The sequence below is a fragment of the Salmo trutta genome, chromosome 33, assembly GCF_901001165.1.
Source record: "Salmo trutta chromosome 33, fSalTru1.1, whole genome shotgun sequence".
Classification (NCBI taxonomy): Eukaryota; Metazoa; Chordata; class Actinopteri; order Salmoniformes; family Salmonidae; genus Salmo; species Salmo trutta.
In genome coordinates this window covers 36511122-36533767 of record NC_042989.1, presented here as the reverse complement: position 1 = coordinate 36533767, position 22646 = coordinate 36511122, and the positions used below count along the sequence as shown (strand labels likewise).

The window sequence follows — 22646 nt, the reverse complement described above, 5'->3', positions numbered from 1 at the left end:
AGGGGAATCACCCACCTGGTGTCCCAGTTGTAAATCAGTCCCTGAATTACAGGGAAAGAATGAACAAAAGCATTGGAACTGACTTCAAGGTCTGGATTAGAATTTGAAGGGTCTAGACTCTCCTAATCTCTTTTCCAAATTAATTAATTTAATAACATGCCAAGTGAATCCCACCTGTATGAGATATATTACACTTAGACTACTAGTCACTATACTGGGTAGTCCTACTGATAGACTACTAGTCACTACTGGGTAGTCCTACTGATAGACTACTAGTCACTATACTGGGTAGGCCTACTGATAGACTACTAGTCACTACTGGGTAGGCCTACTGATAGACTACTAGTCACTATACTGGGTAGGCCTACTGATAGACTACTAATCACTACTGGGTAGGACTAGTGATAGACTACTAGTCACTATACTGGGTAGGCCTACTGATAGACTACTAGTCACTATACTGGGTAGGCCTACTGATAGACTACTAGTCACTATACTGGGTAGTCCTACTGATAGACTACTAGTCACTACTGGGTAGGCCTACTGATAGACTGCTAGTCACTATACTGGGTAGGCCTACTGATAGACTACTAGTCACTATACTGGGTAGGCCTACTGATAGACTACTAGTCACTATACTGGGTAGGCCTACTGATAGACTACTAGTCACTATACTGGGTAGTCCTACTGATAGACTGCTAGTCACTATACTGGGTAGGCCTACTGATAGACTGCTAGTCACTATACTGGGTAGGCCTACTGATAGACTACTAATCACTACTGGGTAGGCCTACTGATAGACTGCTAGTCACTATACTGGGTAGTCCTACTGATAGACTACTAGTCACTACTGGGTAGTCCTACTGATAGACTACTAGTCACTATACTGGGTAGTCCTACTGATAGACTACTAGTCACTATACTGGGTAGGCCTACTGATAGACTACTAGTCACTACTGGGTAGTCCTACTGATAGACTACTAGTCACTATACTGGGTAGTCCTACTGATAGACTACTAGTCACTACTGGTAAAATTAAACCATGCAATTTTCTTTTCCTACTAGCACTGACTTTGCTAATAACTACATTGGTGATGGAAAATAAACTTGCTACGATTGTGTTATGTTATTGTCTCACCTAGCTATCTTAAAGATGAATGCAGTACTGTAAGTCACTCTGGATAAGAGTGTCTCTGGACAAGAGTGTCCTCTGGACAAGAGTGTCCTCTGGACAAGAGAGAGTGTCCTCTGGACAAGAGAGAGTGTCCTCTGGACAAGAGAGAGTGTCCTCTGGACAAGAGAGAGTGTCCTCTGGATAAGAGTGTGTCCTCTGGATAAGAGTGTGTCCTCTGGATAAGAGTGTGTCCTCTGGATAAGAGTGTGTCCTCTGGATAAGAGTGTGTTCTCTGGATAAGAGTGTGTTCTCTGGATAAGAGTGTGTTCTCTGGATAAGAGTGTGTTCTCTGGATAAGAGTGTGTTCTCTGTGTTCTCTGGATAAGAGTGTGTTCTCTGGATAAGAGTGTGTTCTCTGGATAAGATTGTGTTCTCTGGATAAGAGTGTGTTCTCTGGATAAGAGTGTGTTCTCTGGATAAGAGTGTCTCTGCTAAATGCACGTGTGTGTGTGAGAGGAAAGTCTACAGAGTGACAAAGTTTTAAATGTTTAGGAAGAATATGAACTTGAATATTCTGTAAAAAAATATATATATATTCTGTAATTCTTGAATTAGGCTTATGCATCCAGGCTGTATCACATGCGGCCGTGATTGGGAGTCCCATAGGGCGGCGCACAATTGGCCCAGCGTTGTCCGGGTTTGGCATGTAGGCCGGCATTGTAAATAAGAGTTGGATCTTAACTGACTTGCCTAGTTAAATAAAGGATAAATAAAAATAAATATATAAAACAATTTTAACCAGGGATGAACAACTTTGATGAGGGTGTGGGCCCCCACCAATTCAAATTTTTTTTGCCATTGGGCAGAGAGACATGTTTGCAGTTTTTAATGTGATATCTGAGTGAGACTGATTTAACAAAGTCAATGGGGGACCACCAGCCGGTAATTCGATCATGATAAATGAATTTAGCAATAAATAAATAAAAATTGCTGACATGGCTAATTGACTAACTATCAATAACTTTTACACAACACGATAAAAACTGCTGATGCACAACCAAATATCGAAATTGCACCTTGTGTATTCTACTATTATAATTTGCAACAGTAAATTGACACCCCGATTGAGTTACATTTTGGGGGGGTGGAAATTGATCTGAGGGTGTTATGCTGCCCGCAGTCCAACACTTGCCCATCCCTGATTTTACTTGTGAAAACACTGCATCAGCTAACTCAGAGGCGTGCTTTTACGGGAAGACACGCCTCTGGTGGGCGTGCCTCAAGAGGTAAACACAATGAGCTCAACCTTGCTTTCTCTCTAACCACGACCACAAAAGAGATCATTTATCCGATTTGATTTGAAAGCTTTTAGTGTGTTTTCCTACAACCCGTGAAAGAACTGTCCACAATGCGCAGCCCTCTTTGCGCCGCGGCACTTTTATATTTTCTGGTCTTTTCTTTAACATTTTTTATGAACAGTTGGCACTTCAGAGTTCATAAAGTAATATTTACAAATGGAACTCTTCAGGATGATTTTGTTATGGAGCGTAAAGCATTAGTTCATGAACTCAACGAAAGACGCAAGGAAATCCTCCCTTTCCTCATCTATTCTGGGGTAGAGAGGTTGTTGAATGAATCCGTACATTTTGCGCAACATCAATCATTTGAAAGTAATACATTGGATATTAGTTTGGAGAATGAGAGTGAAGTTTCCATTGAATCTATTAGAACGAATAAGGATCATATTGGCTGTGATCAGCTTGCTGATATGAAAGCTGTGGATATCCTTGGTTCGGGTTATACCAAAATAGTGCTCAAAGTTCTGCTATCGGAGGGACATTCTGTCGCGTTGAAGACAGTGTACGACAAAGGAACTGACATGGGAGATGTCTCGCGGATTTTAAAGACCCCTTGGGCTGCCACAAGCTCCTGTCTTTCAAACTGAAAAAAGAAATAGTTTTGCTGCAGAGACTGCAACATCCAAACATCATCAAGGTACGTGAAAAGGGGATTCATTGAATAAATACATAAATTGCCCAAGGAATAGAATATAACTTTATTGATCTCCATAGACTAAGGTATCAGAGGCTTACACAAACAACATAGCCCTACCTTAAAAAAACATGACCTACAGTGTTAGAAAACTAGGAACTTTCTGGCCATCAGTGTGACAAAGTTGCCTATTTAAAGAGCTATCCCGTTCTCTGTGTCTATTATGCTCTGCTGCATGTGTAAATTGGATGAAAAGTCTCAATGTGCATCTGCAGGACCTTCCCATGTATTTCCTCTTGAACCTCTCCTGAACTTGGGTCTCAGTTCTGCATCAGCAGCTGTAGGAGATACAGTGTCCCTCTGTTGGCTACTCTGTCCATTGCTCTAAAAATTCACCAAGTCTATTTAATCAATCCATTACAGTCTAATTTGCAACTTGATTGTAAGCGGTCGTAACTGTAGTTGTAGGCTACTGTGATGACTACCTTGATGAACACACTTTGCTCCGGAGTGGTGCAGCGGTATAAAGCGCTACATCTCAGTGCTTGAGGCGTCACTGCAGACACCCAGGTTCGAAATCCAGGCTATATCACAACAAGCCGTGATTGGGTGTCCCATAGGGCGGCGCACAATTGGCCCAGCGTCGTTCGGGCTTCATTGTAAATAAATGTGTTCTTAACTGACGTGCCTAGTTAAATAAAGGTTAAATAAATAAAATAAAACCGTTACCTATTCACCGTAACAGACCAAAGTAATAGAGCACATTTTACTGGTTTGTCCTGAGAGCGTGTTGAAACGGTTATGCTGCTTTCTCACAATTCTCTCCTGATAGGGCAGTATAACCTATTTCCCCCCTGCAGCTCAGAGGCCACTGTGAGGACAGTAAAGGGGCAGCCATCTTGGAGCAGGGCATCCCACTGCAGATGATCCAGCTACTACAGAGCCCCTGGGAGGAACGCTTTCGGGTACGAAGAACACTAGGCACTAGCCTCTCTTCTCTCTTGCGCTCTCTCTCAATTCAAAGGGCTTTATTGGCATGGGAAATACAGTTGAAGTCAGAAGTTTACATACACCTTAGCCAAATACATTTAAACTCAGTTTTTCACCATTCCTGACATTTAATCCTAGTAAAAATTCCCTGTCTTAGGTCAGTTAGGATCACCACTTTATTTTAAGAATGTGAAATGTCAGAATAATAGTAGAGAATTATTTATTTCAGCTTTTATTTCTTTCATCACATTCCCAGTGGGTCAGACGTTTACATACACTCAATTAGTATTTGGTAGCATTGCCTTTTAAATTGTTTAACTTGTTTCAAACCTTTAAGGTAGCCTTCCACAAGCTTCCCACAATAAGTTGGATGAATTTTGGCCAATTCCTCTTGACAGAGCTGGTGTCACTGAGTCAGGTTTGTTGGCCTCCTTTGCTCGCACACGCTTTTTCAGTTCTGCCCACAACTTTTCTATGAGATTGAGGTCAGGGCTTTGTGCCACAAATTTTGGAAGTTTGTTTGGGGTCATTGTCCATTTGGAAGACCCATTTGCGACCAAGCTTTAACTTCCTGACTGATGTCTTGAGATGTTGCTTCAATATATCCACATAATTTTCCATCCTGATGATGCCATCTATTTTGTGAAGTGCACAGTCTCTCCTGCAGCAAAGCACCCCCACAACATGATGCTGGCACCCCCGTGCTTCACGGTTGGGATGGTGTTCTTCAGCTTGCAAGTCCCCCCCTTTTTCCTCTGAACATAATGATGGTCATTATGTCCAAACAGTTCTATTTTTGTTTCATCAGACCAGAGGACATTTCTCCAAAAGTATGATCTTTGTTGCAAACCGTAGTCTGGCTTTTTTTTCTACACATTTTCTTCTCGTGTCTCGGGCTGTTTTTCTTTTGATTTTCTCATGATGTCAAGCAAAGAGGCACTGAGTTTGAAGGTAGGCCTTGAAATACATCCACATGTACACCTCCAATTGACTAAAATGATGTCAATTAGCCTATCAGAAGCTTCTAAAGCCATGACATCACTTTCTGGAATTTTCCAAGCTGTTTTTAAAGGGACAATCAACTTAGTGTATGTAAACCTCTGACCCACTGGAATTGTGATTCAGTGAATTATAAGTTAAATAATCTGTCTGTAAACAATTGTTGGAAAAATGACTTGTGTCATGCACGAAGTAAATGTCCTAACCAACTTGCCAAAACTATAGTTTGTTAACAAGAACAAAAGTGGTTGAAAAACGAGTTTTCATGTCTCCAACTTAAGTGTATGTAAACATCTGACTTCAACTGTATATGCTTACATTGCCAAGGCAAGTGAAATAGATTATAAACAAAAGTGAAATAAACAATAAAAAATGAATAGTAGACATTACATTCACAGAAGTTCCAAAGGAATAGAGATATTTGAAATGTCATATTATGGCTGTATACATATTATATACAGTGCATTCGGAAAGTATTCAGGCCCCTTGACTTTTCCCACATTTTGTTACGTTACAGCCTTATTCTGAAATGTATTATTATTATTTTGTAAATCATCAATCTACACACAATACTCCATGATGACAAAGTGAAAACAGGTTTTTAGACATTTTTGCATATATATATATATATATATATATATACTGCTCAAAAAAATAAAGGAAACACTTAAACAACACAATGTAACTCCAAGTCAATCACACTTCTGTGAAATCAAATTGTCCACTTAGGAAGCAACACTGATTGACAATAAATTTCACATGCTGTTGTGCAAATGGAATAGACAACAGGTGGAAATTATAGGCAATTAGCAAGACACCCCCAATAAAGGAGTGGTTCTGCAGGTGGGGACCACAGACCACTTCTCAGTTCTTATACTTCCTGGCTGATGTTTTGGTCACTTTTGAATGCTGGCAGTGCTTTCACTCTAGTCGTAGCATGAGACGGAGTCTACAACCCACACAAGTGGCTTAGGTAGTGCAGCTCATCCAGGATGGCACATCAATGCGAGCTGTGGCAAGAAGGTTTGCTGTGTCTGTCAGCGTAGTGTCCAGAGCATGGAGGCGCTACCAGGAGACAGGCCAGTACATCAGGAGACGTGGAGGAGGCCGTAGGAGGGCAACAACCCAGCAGCAGGACCGCTACCTCCGCCTTTGTGCAAGGAGGAGCAGGAGAAGCACTGCCAGAGCCCTGCAAAATGACCTCCAGCAGGCCACAAATGTGCATGTGTCTGCTCAAACGGTCAGAAACAGACTCCATGAGGGCCCGATGTCCACAGGTGGGGGTTGTGCTTACAGCCCAACACCGTGCAGGACGTTTGGCATTTGCCAGAGAACACCAAGATTGGCAAATTCGCCACTGGCGCCCTGTGCTCTTCACAGATGTAAGCAGGTTCACACTGAGCACGTGACAGATGTGACAGAGTCTGGAGACGCCGTGGAGAACGTTCTGCTGCCTGCAACATCCTCCAGCATGACCGGTTTGGCGGTGGGTCAGTCATGGTGTGGGGTGGCATTTCTTTGGGGGGCCGCACAGCCCTCCATGTGCTCGCCAGAGGTAGCCTGACTGCCATTAGGTACCGAGATTAGATCCTCAGACCCCTTGTGAGACCATATGCTGGTGCGGTTGGCCCTGGGTTCCTCCTAATGCAAGACAATGCTAGACCTCATGTGGCTGGAGTGTGTCAGCAGTTCCTGCAAGAGGAAGGCATTGATGCTATGGACTGGCCCGCCCGTTCCCCAGACCTGAATCCAATTGAGCACATCTGGGACATCATGTCTCGCTCCATCCACCAACGCCACGTTGCACCACAGACTGTCCAGGAGTTGGCGGATGCTTTAGTCCAGGTCTGGGAGGAGATCCCTCAGGAGACCATCCGCCACCTCATCAGGAGCATGCCCAGGCGTTGTAGGGAGGTCATACAGGCACGTGGAGGCCACACACACTACTGAGCCTCATTTTGACTTGTTTTAAGGACATTACATCAAAGTTGGATCAGCCTGTAGTGTGGTTTTCCACTTTAATTTTGAGTGTGACTCCAAATCCAGACCTCCATGGGTTGATAAATTGGATTTCCATTGATTTATTTTTGTGTGATTTTGTTGTCAGTACATTCAACTATGTAAAGAAAAAAGTATTTAATAAGATAATTTCTTTCATTCAGATCTAGGATGTGTTGTTTAAGTGTTTCCTTTATTTTTTGAGCAGTATGTGTGTGTATGTATATATATATATATCTCCTTATTTACATAAGTTTTCAGAAATGATTTGGAAAGGCACACACCTGTCTATATATAAGGTCCCACTGTAGACAGTGCAAAAACCAAGCCATGAGGTAAGGAATTGTCAGTAGAGGTCCGAGACAGGATTATTACATTTACATTTTAGTCATTTAGCAGACGCTCTTATCCAGAGCGACTTACAGTAGTGAATGCATACATTTCAATTCATTTCATACATTTTTTTTCTTCCCCGTACTAGCTAGGCCTATTTAACACAAGTAAAACTAAATGCATGCTATTCAATCGATCACTGCCCGCACCTGCTCGCCCGTCCAGCATCACTACTCTGGACAGCTCTGACTTAGATGTCAAGGCACAGATCTGGGGAAGGGTACCAAAAAATGTTTGCAGCATTGAAGGTCCCCAAGTACACAGTGGCCTCCATCATTCTTAAATGGAAGAAGTTTGGAACCACCAAGACTCTTCCTAGAGCTGGCCGCTTGGCCAAACTGAGGAGTCAGGGAAGAAGGGCCTTGGTCAGAGAGGTGACCAAGAACCCAATGGTCATTCTATCAGAGCTCAAGAACTCCCATCTCCACAGAGGAGATGGGAAAACCTTATAGAAGGACCACCATCTCTGCAGCACCACCAATCAGGCCTTTATGGTAGAGTGGGCAGACAGAAGCCACTCCTCAGTAAAAGACATGACAGCCCACTTAGAGTTTGACAAAAGGCAACTAACGGACTCTCAGACCATGAGAAACAATATTCTCTGTTCTGATGAACCAAGTTTGAAATCTTTGACCTGAATGCCAAGCGTCACATCTGGAGGAAACCTGACATCATTCCTACAGTGAAGCATGGTGGTGGCAGCATCATTCTGTGGGGATGTTTTTCAGCAGCAGGGACTGGTAGACTAGTCAGGATCGAGGGAAAGATGAACAAAGCAAAGTACAGTGAGATCCTTGATGAAGACCTACTCCAGAGTGCTCAGGACTTCAGACTGGGGTGAAGGTTCACCTTCCAACAGGACAACAACCCTAAGCACACAGCCAAGACAACGCAGGAGTGACTTCGAGTCAAGTCCCTGAATATCCTTGAGTAGCCCAGCCAGATGCCGGACTTGAACCCGATCGAACATCTCTGGAGAGATCTGAAAATAGCTATGCAGCAACACTCCCTGTCAAACCTGACAGAGCTTGAGAGGATCTGCAGAGAGGAATGGGAGAAACTCTCCAAACGTGTGCCACGTGTGCCAAGCTTGTAGCGTCATACGCGAGACTCAAGGCCGTAATCACTGTCAAAGGTGCTTCAACAAAGTACTGAGTAAAGGGTTTGAATACTTATGTAAATGTGATATTTCCGTTTTTAAAACAAATTAATTTGCAAAGATTTCATAACCTGTTTTTCCTTTGTCATTATGGGGTAGTGTGTGTAGATTGAGGGTTAAAAACAATTTAATCAATTGTAGAAATAAGGCTGTAATGTAACAAAATGTGGAAAAAGTCAAGGGGTCGGAATACTTTCATAATGCACTGTACGTTGTTGTAACAATGTGCAAATAGTTCAAGTACAAAAGGAAAAATAAATACAAATGAATATGGGTTATATTTACGATGGTGTTTGTTCTTCATTGGTGGCCCTTTTCTTGAGGCAACAGGTCACAAATCTTGCTGCTGTCATGGGACACCGGTATTTCACCCATAAATATGGGAGTTCATCAAAATGTGATACGTTTTATTATTCTTTGTGGGTCTGTGTAATCTGAGACATATAAGTGTCTTGTATATGGTCATACATTTGGCAGGAGGTTAGGAAGTGCGTCTCAGTTCCCACCTCATTTTGTGGGCAGTGTGCACATAGCCTGTCTGCTCTTGAGAGCCAGGTCTTCCTTCGGCAGCCTTTCTCAATAGCAAGGCTGTGCTCACTGAGTCTGTACATAGTCATAGCTTTCCTTAAGTTTGGGTCAGTCACAGTGGTCAGGTATTCTGCCTCTATGTACTCTCTGTTTAGGGCCAAATAGCATTCTAGTTGGCTCTGTTTTTTTGTGAATTCATTCCAATGTCAAGTATTATCTTTTTGTTTTCTCATGATTTGGTTGGGTCTAATTGTGTTGCTGTCCTGGTGCTCTGTTTGTGAACAGAGCCCCACGACCAGCTTTCTTATGGGATTTTCTTCAGGTTCATCTATCTGTAGGTGATGGGTTTGTTATGGAAGGTTTGGAAATTGCTTCCTTTTAGGTGGTTGTAGAATTTATCAGCTCTTTTCTGGATTTTGATCATTAGCGTGTATCGGCCTAGTTCTGCTCTGCATGCATTATTTGGTGTTTTACGTTGTACAAGGAAGATATATTTGTATAATTCTGCATGCATAGTCTCAATTTGGTGTTTGTCCCATTTTGTGAATTCATGGTTGGTGAGCGGACCCTAGACCTCACAACCATAAAGGGTAATGGGTTCTATAACTGATTGAAGTATTTTTTGCCAGATCCTAATTGGTATGTCGAATTTGATGTTCCTTTTGATGGCGTAGAAGGCCCTTCTTACCTTGTCTCTCAGATCGTTCACGGCTTTGTGGAAGTTACCTGTGGCGCTGATGTTTATGCCGAGGCACGTATCGTTTTTTTGTGTGCTCTAGGGCAACGGTGTCTAGATGGAATTTGTATTTGTGGTCCAGGCAACTGGACTTTTTTTGGAACACCATTATTTTTCTCTTACTGAGATTTACTGTCAGGGCCCAGGTCTGACAGAATCTGTGCAGAAGATCTAGGTGCTGCTGTAGGCCTTCCTTGGCTGGGGCTCTCTCTCTGCCTCACTCTCTTTTCTCTCTCACTCTGCTCTCTTTCTCACTTCGCTCTCTCTCGCTTGCTCTGCTCTTTCTCTGACTTCTCTCTCTGCTCTCTCTCTCTCTTGCTGTCTCTCAAACACAGACACACTCAATCTCTCTCTCTCTACTGCACTCCTCCTCCACATCCCTGGAGAAAGTGCTAATCAGGAACAGCCCGTCCCCTGGCTCCCACTGGGGTATACCTGGGGTGGATGATAGGGGGTTGGAGAGGGAGCTTGTCAAGTGTCAATGTGCAGCGGGTAGGACAGAGTCAGGCGCAGGACACAGAACTGAGTAAAAATGTACTTTACTCGAATAAACCAACAAAATAATTCCACGCAGGGAAAATAATCCAGCTCACAGAAATAGCGAACACTTAACAACGAACAAACACGCACAAAACCATGTGGGAACCAGAGGGTTAAATAGGGAATAAATAATAATGTAATGGAAACCAGGTGTGTACAATAAAGACAAAACAAATGGACAATGAAACGTAGATCAGTGGCGGCTAGAAAGCCCGGTGACGTCGACCGCCGCCCGAACAAGGAGAGGCACCAACTTCGGCGGAAGTCGTTAGAGAGCTGCTGCTGGGAAAATGGCATTCTTAGCCTGGAGTGGATTAACCCAGTCCCCATCTTCATTCCAACTGGGCCTGATAAAATACGCTGAAGGACAGATGTCGGTGCTCACGGGGATCTTGAATGTCGGCATCCTCTCTCACGCCTTAAGCCCTCTACTATTTTCTAGTGTGCGTAGTGTCCCATATATGTCTGTGTGTGTGTGTGACACTGATTGTCTGTGTGTGACACTGATTGTCTGTGTGTGACACTGATTGTCTGTGTGTGTGTGCGTGACACTGATTGTCTGTGTGTGTGCGTTTTGTGTGTGAGAGAACGTGCATGGATGTGCTTGCGTAAACGTCCAGAAGTGTTCCTGTTTGCAAGTACAGTATCAGCTCATTAGAATACATGGTGAAGAGTCATCAGGGGTACTAATTTGGGGATCCGTGAAGGTGAGAAATGAGTAACAGTAATGGTGAGGTGCCTGCTCCCTCAAAGGTTATTTGTCGCGTACACAGATTAGCAGATGTCAAAGCAAGTGTAGCAAAATGCTTGTGTTTCAGTAAATGTCTAACAGTACAATACTAATACACAAATAATCTCAAGAAAAAATAAAGAAAAAAGATAAGATATTAAAAAACATCACAACAAGCAATATCAGAGTCCAGAATATAAATATGTGACCGACTGCCTCGACTTGAATATAAATAATATTACAGTGCCTTCAGAAAGTATTCAGACCCCTTGACTTTTTCCACATTTTGTTACCTTACAGCCTTATTCTAAAATAGATTAAATTAATTATATTCCTCATCAATCTACACATAATACCCCATATTGACAAAGCAAAAACAGTTTTTTTGAAATTTTAGCATGTATTAAATATGAACAACATACCTTATTTACATAAGTATTCATACCCTTTGCAATGAGACTCGAACTTGAGCTCAGGTGCATCCTGTTTCCATTGGTTATAGAAACAGGATGCACTTGACAAACCTTGAAGACCTGCATCCAACTTGACAGAGCTCGAGAGGACCCGCAGAGAGAAATGGGAGAAACTCCCCAAATACAGGTGTGCCAAGCTTGTAGCGTCATACCCAAGAAGACTCAAGGCTGTAATCACTGCCAAATGTGCTTTAACAAAGTACTGAGTAAAGGTTCTGAATATTTATGTAAATGTGATATTTCAGTTTATTTTTATTTCAAATACATTTGCCAAAAAACCGAAAGACCTATTTTTGCTTGTCATTATGAGGTAATGTGTGTAGATTGATGAGGGATTTAAAAAAAAATCCCTTTTAGAATAAGGCCTAACAAAATGTTGAAAAGTAAAGGGGTCTGAACACTTTCCGAATGCACTGTAGATATCCTGTAGGGCAGGCAGTGTGCCCCCGGTGACGTGTTGGGCTGACCAAACCACCATCTGGAGAGACCTGCGGTTGCGGGCAGTGCAGTTGCCATACCAGGCAGTGATACAGCCCGACAGAGTGCTTGTGAGGGTCTTAGGGGCCAAGATTCATTTCTTCAGCCTTATTAGGTTGAAGATGCGCTGTTTGCCTTCTTCACCACAGTATCGGTGTGGGGGTACCATTTCAGGTACTCAGTGAAGTTTTTAACCTTCTCCACAGCGACCCCCATCAATGTGGATGGGGGTGTGCTCTCTCTGCTGTCTCCTGTCGTCCACCATCAGCTCCTTTTGTTTTGTTGACGTTGAGGGAGAGGTTATTTTCCGCGTATCGCTCTGCCAGGGCTCTCACCTCCTGTCTGTAGGCTGTCTCGTCATTGTTAGTAATCAGGCCTACCACTGTTGTGTCGTCAGCAAACTAGTTGATTGAGTTGTAAACGTGCGTAACCACAGTCATAGGTGAACAGAGAGTACAGGAGGGGGCTGAGCACGAACTCCTGTGGGGCCCCCGTGTTGAGGATCAGCATGGCAAAGGTTTTGTTGCCTACCTTCAACACCTAGGGTCATCGTGTCAAGAAAGTCTAGGACTTAGTTGCACAGGGAGGTGTTCAGACCCAGACCCCTGAGCTTAATCTGGAGCTCCCGAGTGGCACAGCGGTCTAAGGCACTGCATCTCAGTGCTAGAAGTGTCACTAGAGACATCCTGGTTCGAATACAGGCTGTATCATAACCGGCCGTGATTGGGAGTCCCATAGGACGGCGCACAATTAGCCCAGCGTGTCCGGGTTTGGCCGGTGTAGGCCGTCATTGCAAATAAGAATTGGTTCTTAACTGACTTGCCTAGTTAAATAAAGGTTCAATTTAAAATAAAAAAAGCTTGGAGGGTAATAAGAAGGCTGATTTGTAGTCGATGAACAGCAATATCTTTTTACTTTTTATTTATATATACAGTTGAAGTCGGAAGTTTACATACACTTAGGTTGGAGTCATTAAAACTCGTTTTTCAACCACTTCACAAATTTCTTGTTAACAAACTGTTGTTTTAGCAAGTCGGTTAGGACATCTACTTTGTGCATGACACAAGTAATTTTTCCAACAATTGTTTACAGACAGATTATTTCACCTATAATTCACTGTATCACAATTCCAGTGGGTCAGAAGTTTACATACACTAAGTTGACTGTGCCTTTAAACAGCTTGGAAAATTCCAGAAAATTATGTCATGGCTTTCGAAGCTTCTGATAGGCTAATTGACATCATTTGAGTCAATTGGAGGTGTGCCTGTGGATGTATTTCAAGGCCTACCTTCAACCTCAGTGCCTCTTTGCTTGACATCATGGGAAAGTCAAAGAAATCAGCCAAGCTCTCAGAAAAATAAATTGTAGACCTCCACAAATCTGGTTCATCCTTGGGAGCAATTTACAAACGCCTGAAAGTACCACGTTCAACTATACAAACAACAGTACGCAAGTATAAACACGATGAGACCAGTCAGACGTCATACCGCTCAGGACGGAGACGCGTTCTGTCTCTTAGAGATAAACGTACTTTGGTGCAAAAAGTGCAAATCAATCCCAGAACAACAGCAAAGGACCTTGTGAAGATGCTGGAGGAAACCGGTACAAAAATATCTATATCCATAGTAAAACGAGTCCTATATCGACATAACCTGAAAGGCCACTCAGCAAGGAAGGAGCCACTGCTCCAAAACCGCCATAAGAAAGCCAGACTACGGTTCGCAACTACACACGGGGACAAAGATTGTACATTTTGGAGAAATGTCCTTTTGTCTGATGAAACAAAAATAGAACTGTTTGGCCATAATGACCATTGTTATGTTTGGAGGAAAAAGGGGGAGGCTTGCAAGCCGAAGAACACCATCCCAACCGTGAAGCACGGGGGTGGAGCATCATGTTTTGAGGGTGCTTTGCTGCAGGAGGGACTGGTGCACTTCACAAAATAGATGGCATCATGAGGGAGGACAATATATCCACATAATTTAAGCAACATCTCAAGACATCAGTCAGGAAGTTAAAGCTTGGCAGCAAATGGGTCTTCCAAATGGACAATGACCCAAAGCATACTTCCAAAGTTGTGGCAAAATGGCTTAAGGACAACAAAGTCAAGGTATTGGAGTGGCCATCACAAAGCCCTGAACTCAATCCTATAGAAAATTTGTGGGCAGAACTGAAAAAGCATGTGCGAGCAAGGAGGCCTACAAACCTGACTCAGTTACACCAGCTCTGTCAGGAGGAATGAGCCAAAATCCACCCAACTTATTGTGGGAAGCTTGTGGAAGGCTACCCAAAACGTTTGACCCAAGTTAAACAATTTAAAGGCAATGCTACCAAATACTAATTGAGTGTATGTGAACTTCTGCCCCCTGGGAATGTGATGAAAGAAATAAAAGCTGAAATAAATCACTGTCTACTATCATTCTGACATTTCAATATTCTTAATATTGAAGTGGTGATCCTAACTGGCCTAAGACAGGGCATTTTTACTAGGATTAAATGTCAGAAATTGTGAAACTGAGTTTAAATGTATTTGGCTAACTTCCGACTTCAACTATATATATATAATTTTTTACTTTTTACCCCGTTTTCTTGAAATCCAATTGGTAGTTACAGTATTGTCCCATCGCTGCAACTCCCGTACGGACTCGGGAGAGGCGAAGGTTAAGAGCTCTGCGTCCTCCGAAAAACAAGCCTGCCAAGCCGCGCTAGTTCTTGACACACTGCCGCACCAACGTGTCGGAGGAAACACCGTACAACTGGCGACAGTGTCAGCGTGCATGCGCCTTGTCCGCCACAAGAGTTGCTAGAGAGCGATGGGACAAAGACATCCCGGCTGGCCAAACCCTCGCCTAACCCGGACGACGCTGGGCCAATTGTGTGCCACCTCATGGGTCTCCCGGTCGCTGCTGGCTGCGACACAGCCCGGGATCGAACCCGGTTCTGTAGTGACGCCTCAAGCACTATGATGCAGTGCCTTAGACTGCTGCGCCACTCAGGAGGCCCCAATGATGAAGCAAGTGGGGACAACAGACTGGTATAGTGAGAGATTGAATATGTCTGTAAACACTCCAGCCAGCTGGTCTGCGGACCCATGTTGGGATGCCGTCTGGGCCGACAGCCTTGTGAGGGTTAACATGCTTGAATGTCTTAATTACATCAGCCATTGGGAGCACACAGTCCTCGTCTGGAGATCGGGAGTACACAGTCCTCGTGAATGGCGGGGGCCCACGTCGGCAGCTCGGTGTTGTTTTCCTCAAGTGGGAAAAGGTGTTTAGCTTGTCCAGGAGTGAGGCATTAGTGTTCCCGATGTGGCTGGCTTTCTCTTTATAAACCGTGATTGTCTGGAGTCCCTGCCACAATCTCTCGTCTCTGAGACATTTAATTGCAACTCCACTTTGTTCCTGTACTGTCGTTTTGCCTCTTTGATTGCCTTTACGGAGGTCATAGCTGGTCTTTTTCTACACGTCTATGTTCCCAGTCCTCTTGCCATGGTTAAATGCGGTGGTTCACACTTTCATTTTTGCGAGAATGCTGCCATCTTTCACAGGTTTTTGGTTTGGATAAGTTTATAATTGTCACAGTAGGAACAACGTCCTCTATGCACTTCCTGATGAACTTAGACACCGAGTTAGTGTACTATCCCTAGAGGCGACCCGGAACATTTCCCAGTCCGTGTGATCAAACACATGGTGAAGAGTCCATCAGTCCTTCACCCAACTCTTCTTTTTATAGTGCTGCACTGAGAGACATTCAGGAAACTGGACGGGTTATGGGGGCGGCAGGTAACCTAGTGGTTAGAGCGTTGGGCCAGTAACCGAAAGGTTGCTGGATCGAATCCCCGAGCTAACAAGGTAAAAATGTGTCTTTCTGCCACTGAGCAAGGCAGTTAACCCACTGTTCCCCAGGTGACGAAGACGTGGATGTCGATTATGGCAGCCCCCGCACCTCTCTGATTCAGAGGGGTTGGGTTAAATGTAGAAGACACATTTCAGTTGAATGCATTCAGTTGTACAGCTGACTAGGTATCCCCCTTTCCCTTACTGCTCTTAAACCTCTAACCCTGTAATTGCACTTGTAACAACACTGTATTAGTAAGATGTTAGACGTTAGTATTTTCTTGCACACATTTTTTACATACCACAGCTGACAGTCTAAACAATACTATCACATATGATGAAATCATCATCATCATGAATTACGATGTACATGACATACATGTCAATGAACAACAGAGTAGACCATGACAACCATAACTTCAACAACAACATCAAACCTGCACATATTTTACCTCAGGTTTGTTTGGGCTTGGTGAGGCTCCTCCACTTCCTCTCCCACTCCCCTCTGGGCTCCGTGGCTCTGTTGGACTTCCAACCCCGTCAGTTCGTCATGGTGTCTGGGGAGCTGAAACTAACAGACCTAGACGATGCTAGTGTGACAGAGCCCACCTGTCAGACGGACCAGGACTGTGTCTTACAGTTCCCCCTCCGCAACTTCAGCCAGCCCTGCTCGGCCCAGGGAGTGTGTGAGGGCTTAATGAGATGAGGAATCTCTACAACGCCTACAGGTAATACAGGTAGCTGCACTCCCATCGCTAAAGCTTAACACCGGTAAAAAAATATATTTTAAAGTGTTTTGCAAAGATCGGTGAGATGTAGTCATTTCATTGCTAGTTTCTCAGACCCAGATGAAGTTAAAGCTTATCCTACAGTAATAAACAGCTCAATGGAGAATCTTCATTGAAAGTGAATTTAAGTTCAGTTATAGGCTTAATCTAAGTCCAGGAAACCAGCCCCTTAGTTAAAAACAATTGGTAAGGTAGGTGTTATGTTGCATTATAGTCCCACTCTTTGTTGGTTTAGTTAGATCAGACCTCGCTTTGTTCCATTTTGAAGACTACATGTATTCACTAATGATCCTGACAGGTTTACTGCACGTTTGTTGTGATGAGGAGTCCACATTGAGCGACATATGTGATGGAACTTGTCTGAATGAGAAGTGTTTCTTTTCCCCCGCCCCAGGTATTTCTTCACCTACCTGTTGCCTCACCAAGCCCCAGCTGCTCTGAGACATCTGGTGGATCACATCATGAACTCAACGGGTGAGGACTGGAGTAGACTGAACATTAGTGATGGGTGGGCTCGATACAGTTACGTATCGTGATATTATTTTTGATGATATGACGGATCGCATTGTTTTGTCAATATCGCAGTATTATTTTTGCGCTGGTTGGCTGTACCTGCACAAACTAGTATTTTTCCTTCATAGCTCGTTCTCCATCTTCTTTTTAAATAGGGAGCCAGTTTGCTTTCCAAACATTTATTTCCATGACTGATCAAAACTAGTTTTCTCATGGCTCTCTCTTGTCCCTCTGCAGCAGACATATGGTGAGCAATGTGTTTGGAACATCGAATCGCAAATAAAATCACAGTATAGAATCGCAATACATATCTTATCGGCACCTAAGTATCCTAATAATATCGTATTGTGAGGTCCCTTGCAATTCCCAGTGCTACTGAACATGACCCGCCATTACTATTATACATCTGGAAAGACATAATATGGCCTTTTCATATGTTAGAGCCCAGAGTTTTTCCCTAAAACTGTAGGCCCTGCACTTTGATGGGATTTTTATGGCCAAATAACGTCTTTAAAATGAAGCACATTAATCCGCTTTACAACAGGTGTAAAGCCTAACTGGCATACATAAGCAGCACGTGAGTCGTAAGTTTGGGGAAGATAATTTTCACCATACAAATGCCCCTTTATAATAAAGCATTACATGCATAATCACATTTGCGGTCACTTTTGAGAACAGTGTTTTTCCGCTAATTGATTGCATTTTGGATCATTCTTGCTTATAGCCTACTGCCATGTGCGCATTGCTGCACTTATAATGTGAACAAATAGCCTAATAGTTTATCAACATTTTAAGCTAAACGTTCTGATCTGTTGCATCAGCCTCATTGCTTTTAAATGTTTTTTTTGGATGTGAGTGGTTGTATTAATTTGGGATCTATCCCATCCCACAACTGTCCTAGACTATGTTTGGAATATTTCTCTCTCAGACCAATAGATTAGGTCAACATTTGTACTTGTGGGAGAGTAGATTGACATAGGCCAGTGCTTTTGCTCTATGTTAGGCCTATTCATCTTGTTGGCTTGTCGAAAGTAAATGTGGATAGTTCTTCTAACATATTCAATATGCGCTTCGGAATTCAATAAGAGGGACGCGCGCAGTTGAGTCCCCGATGTGTCTGTCTTCGCTTGGAGTCTACTTCAGTGCTGAGATGCCTGTGAGAAGGACCCAATCACGTGACAGGCATTGGCTAATAAGAATTGACATATCTGAGTGAGCCATGTCAGTGAGAGGTTCTTTGGAGCACCGTGATTGGCAGCCAGGAGAAGGGAATTGTTTTTTATTTTATTTATTTAACCTTTATTTAACTACTGTAGGCAAGTCAGTTAATTGAGAACAAATTCTTATTTACAATGACGGCCTACCCCTAAATATAATTATTATATTCAGCCCAAGGGCATAACGGCCACTTTGGCCGCAAAACGCTGGGAATTCGAGGCCTAGTGAAAATATTATCAATGTTTGCCAAATTGTGAATGAGAGACTGATGAAGTGTATACAGCCTGCGCAAAAAAACAAAGCAGAGCTCATGCCTTTCATGCAACTTTTTTGCCTTTCATGCAGCCTTAGAATGTAATAAAAATCTAAACATGTAGCCCAACATTTGTATCACAACTAAAGTTGCATAAATAACTCAAAATTAAGCACATAGAAGAACCTGTTCCTTTGTTAACCGCTCAACACAGAATAGCCGCATGTGTGCGCTTCCTCAGAATTCATTTGGAGAATATATCCTTTCTATTTTATTCAGCTTTGTTCAATTGTATTCTTCATACTATGAGATAATGCCATGGAATTCTAACCAAATCTTGTCTGCTAAGTGAACTAGTGTATGCCACAGCCATGTGGCATAGCCAGATCAGGGCCTAACATATGTTATTCTGAAATGGACTACATTTTCTTCATATCATGTTTCTTTAGACCTATCTAAAATAAATAATGGATTTAATGTGACGGTGTAGGCTATATTACATTGATTTATTAGACCTTTTTAAATGTAGATGTTCCAAAGGTCTCTATCAGTGGCTTGTAGGCTATGTGTGGAAGCCAGGAGATGCTAAACATGTTTGTTAATTAACGGTCAATTACCGTGAGACTGGCAGTTATTAGCTTGACAATCACCAGCTGACAACATTTCATGATCGCCACAGCCCTAACTACAGTAGGGCCAGGTGTTTTGACCGACCTCATGGGCCTGCCTGACCAGGGGAAAGTAGTTTTGTTCACATATAACCAAGCATATGACTAATCCCAGTGGTGTTTCCCCTCATGCCTTTCCTGTGCTGACCTGTGTTTCTCCAGGAGAGATGAAAGGTGACGTGGATGACACGTTGGAAGCCTTTGAAGACGTGCTCCATCTGTACAAGTCCGGCATTCACCTGGACAACATGCCTCCATCATTAATCAGAGGTAATGTGCTATGTCTTACTACAGCCTCTGGTCTAAATGGCTTTTACAGTGCTCCAGACCCCTCCCCTCCAGCTCTTCACTCTATGAAATATTAATAACTAAAACAACTGGCTGAGATCCTGCAGTGATATTTCCATGTTCCAGAACTGGGTTATGCAGCTGCATTGTGAATAGTAATCATCGTAAACCCGGAAAGTAGACTGAGCGGACTGAGCCTGGAAATATTAAGTAATGTTTTAGACAAACAGTGTTGTCATGTATTAACACTGTAAGCAGCTAGGTTCTGGCTAATGAGTTTTTTAATGAAACTGTAACTGTCCAGTACCTGTGTTCAGTTACAGGCTAAATGGATTCCTGGGCCTATAGGTCTTATGAATGGTCTGTGTTGATTTAGCATCAAGTTCAATTTTGGAACTCCATAGACCGAGGATATACAGAGGAGATTCACTGTCCAAGACCTAAAAAACAGATAAACCTAATGTCTCCCCTTTTTCCAGATGATTTGTTCTACTGATTGTTCTTATAAAGCAACACTGTGTTTCTGGAGTTCAAACCTGTCACCATTTTGTTTCCAGCTTAAGTTTTCACTTTTAAAGTGAGCCTCTGTTTGCCTCACAAATTCCCCAACAGAAGCGCTTGTCCCCAAATGAGTGTGCCCCCCACAACATTTCCAACCCCGGTCTTGTAGGTTTAGGTTAAAGAATACCAATGGGGTAACATGACACCCCTGCCACCTTCCTCTCACTGTGAATGAGTTGACTTCCGTTCTGATGTTGTGTTGGAGCGAGGCCAGGCGCTCCTACTTCACATCCCATGTTAATGTTTAGCAGATAAGTTGGGCCCCACAACGTCTCTGAAAGACTCTGGTGTTTCTTCTCCCCCCCATTAGATTATGCAGTCATGAGAGGCATCAGCACCTCTGGAAATATGGAATCCAGATGCTGGCCCTCGTACAACCACCAAGGCTGCATGCTGTTGGTGCACAGCGCCAAGGAGGCGGCCTTCATCTGTAATTCCCATCCTCAGTGCACTAGCTTCAGCCTGAACAACCAGAGGACGTGGACAGGTTAGTGTCACTCATTGTCACCCTTGAGACATTGACTGAACTGTGGTTGTCATCAGGGGTGGAATTGGAAAATGATGCTTTGGGAAGTCAACGATGTAAAATGCCTAATTTCACCTTTTAAAGTCACATTTTTACAGATCAAAATTATATCAATTTGGGAACTCCTTGTTGTCATTAAAATGCGTAAATCATTCACGTTGAATCCCCTTAATGCTGACTACTTTAAACCTGATATCAAGATCCATTTCAGATTTACTTTCATTCTGAGTCACTGAAGAACTTAGCTTTTTTCTTATTTCTTTATCTTTGCTTGTCTGCAGGCCGGCTCCTTGCCTCATTCCAAAACGGTTTCAGCTATCTGGTTCCAGATGTGAACTCGGAGGTGTATTTGAAAAAGACCAAAGCCTCACCGGGAACTACGCTATCAGGAGTGAGACAACGGAAGTTGGGAAAATGGGGGGGGGGGGGGGGGGTTGTTTTTGAAGAAAATAAATGAATGTGATATATTTTATAGGGCTTTTTCTCACTGGCTCGTTTGATCTGGCTGCCAGATTTTCCCATCAGGTATAATTATGAAGAAATTGTTCCCTCTCTGTTCCCACCTCCGCCTTGTGTGTTGTGTTTGCGAGGCTACATGGAGCCAATGGTAAGACTCCAAGCCCCTCTCTGTTCCCACGTCCGCCTTGTGTGTTGTGTTTGCGAGGCTACATGGAGCCAATGGTAAGACTCCAAGCCCCTCTCTGTTCCCACCTCCGCCTTGTGTGTTGTGTTTGCGAGGCTACATGGAGCCAATGGTAAGACTCCAAGCCCCTCTCTGTTCCCACCTCCGCCTTGTGTGTTGTGTTTGCGAGGCTACATGGAGCCAATGGTAAGACTCCAAGCCCCTCTCTGGGGGGGGGGGTGAAACAAACTCTTATACAAATACACTTTGATGATAATGCGCCCTGTGGCTTACCGTAGGAATACAGGTTTGTGCGTCGAGGGCTGCGAATAGTAACAAGCATATAGGTGTGTGTGTATATATATGTATGTGTGTGTATATATGTGTATATATATATATATATATATCATCACAGCAGTCGGCCTAGATGATCACAATCATTTCGTTCCCTCGTAATGGTCTTTGATTTGAATGCCAAGTTAAGTTAATACCATATGTGATGCTAAAATGGAATTATCATTGCATTGTTTGTGTTTTATTTTGTACACCTTGTGGGTGTGAACCTGTAACTTTTTTTCAACGAAAGAGATTCTGTTCAATGATTACTTGCTGTTCTGAACTTTCAATATGCTTGTTTTAATTTTTAATGTTGTTTAATATTAAAAGTGCTTTGATATATTGTGTTTTGGAATCTGTCTTTTTGACAGCATCACTATAGGAATTGATCCCGTCTCTTCTCCAACCAGCCAATCACACTTCACACTGTGTTGGCATGTGTATGCATTCCTTTCGGCACACTCTCCTCTCAATCTGTTTCCCACTTCAACGGGGGCAGATCCCACGACATATGGTGCTCCGCCAAGTTTGCACAAAGCCCAGGGAATGCGTGCCAACTTGCCAGGTCATTATAGGGCTTACATGTAAATGCTCCTTGTTTTCAGGCCCTTTCTCATGGAACAGGTCCATAATACTAAGGAGCCCTGAGAACAATTCAAAGTAAATCTCCTGTTCGCACACGAATGGGACAAACCATCTTCCCTGTTTGGGAGAGCTCTCGTGAGTTCCATTGAGAGGAGGAGGTATTGAATGCAGGTATGCAGAGCCAGAGATGAGCCAAGATCGGCCTGGGGTTGGCCTGGTAGAAGCAGGTTATGGAGGGCTACGGGAGTGTCTCATGGTCCCTGGTCCCCTACTGTCTAGGTTAGAACTGGTTGGCATGATAAGGCATTGGGGAGAAAATACTA

General features: G+C 43.2%; 1 pseudogene; it reads left to right on the top strand.

The window, feature by feature from the left end:
* The first annotated feature begins 2356 nt into the window (after positions 1 to 2356).
* Positions 2357 to 22386, top strand: LOC115172160 (extracellular tyrosine-protein kinase PKDCC-like; annotated as a pseudogene).
* Positions 22387 to 22646: the final 260 nt, after the last annotated feature.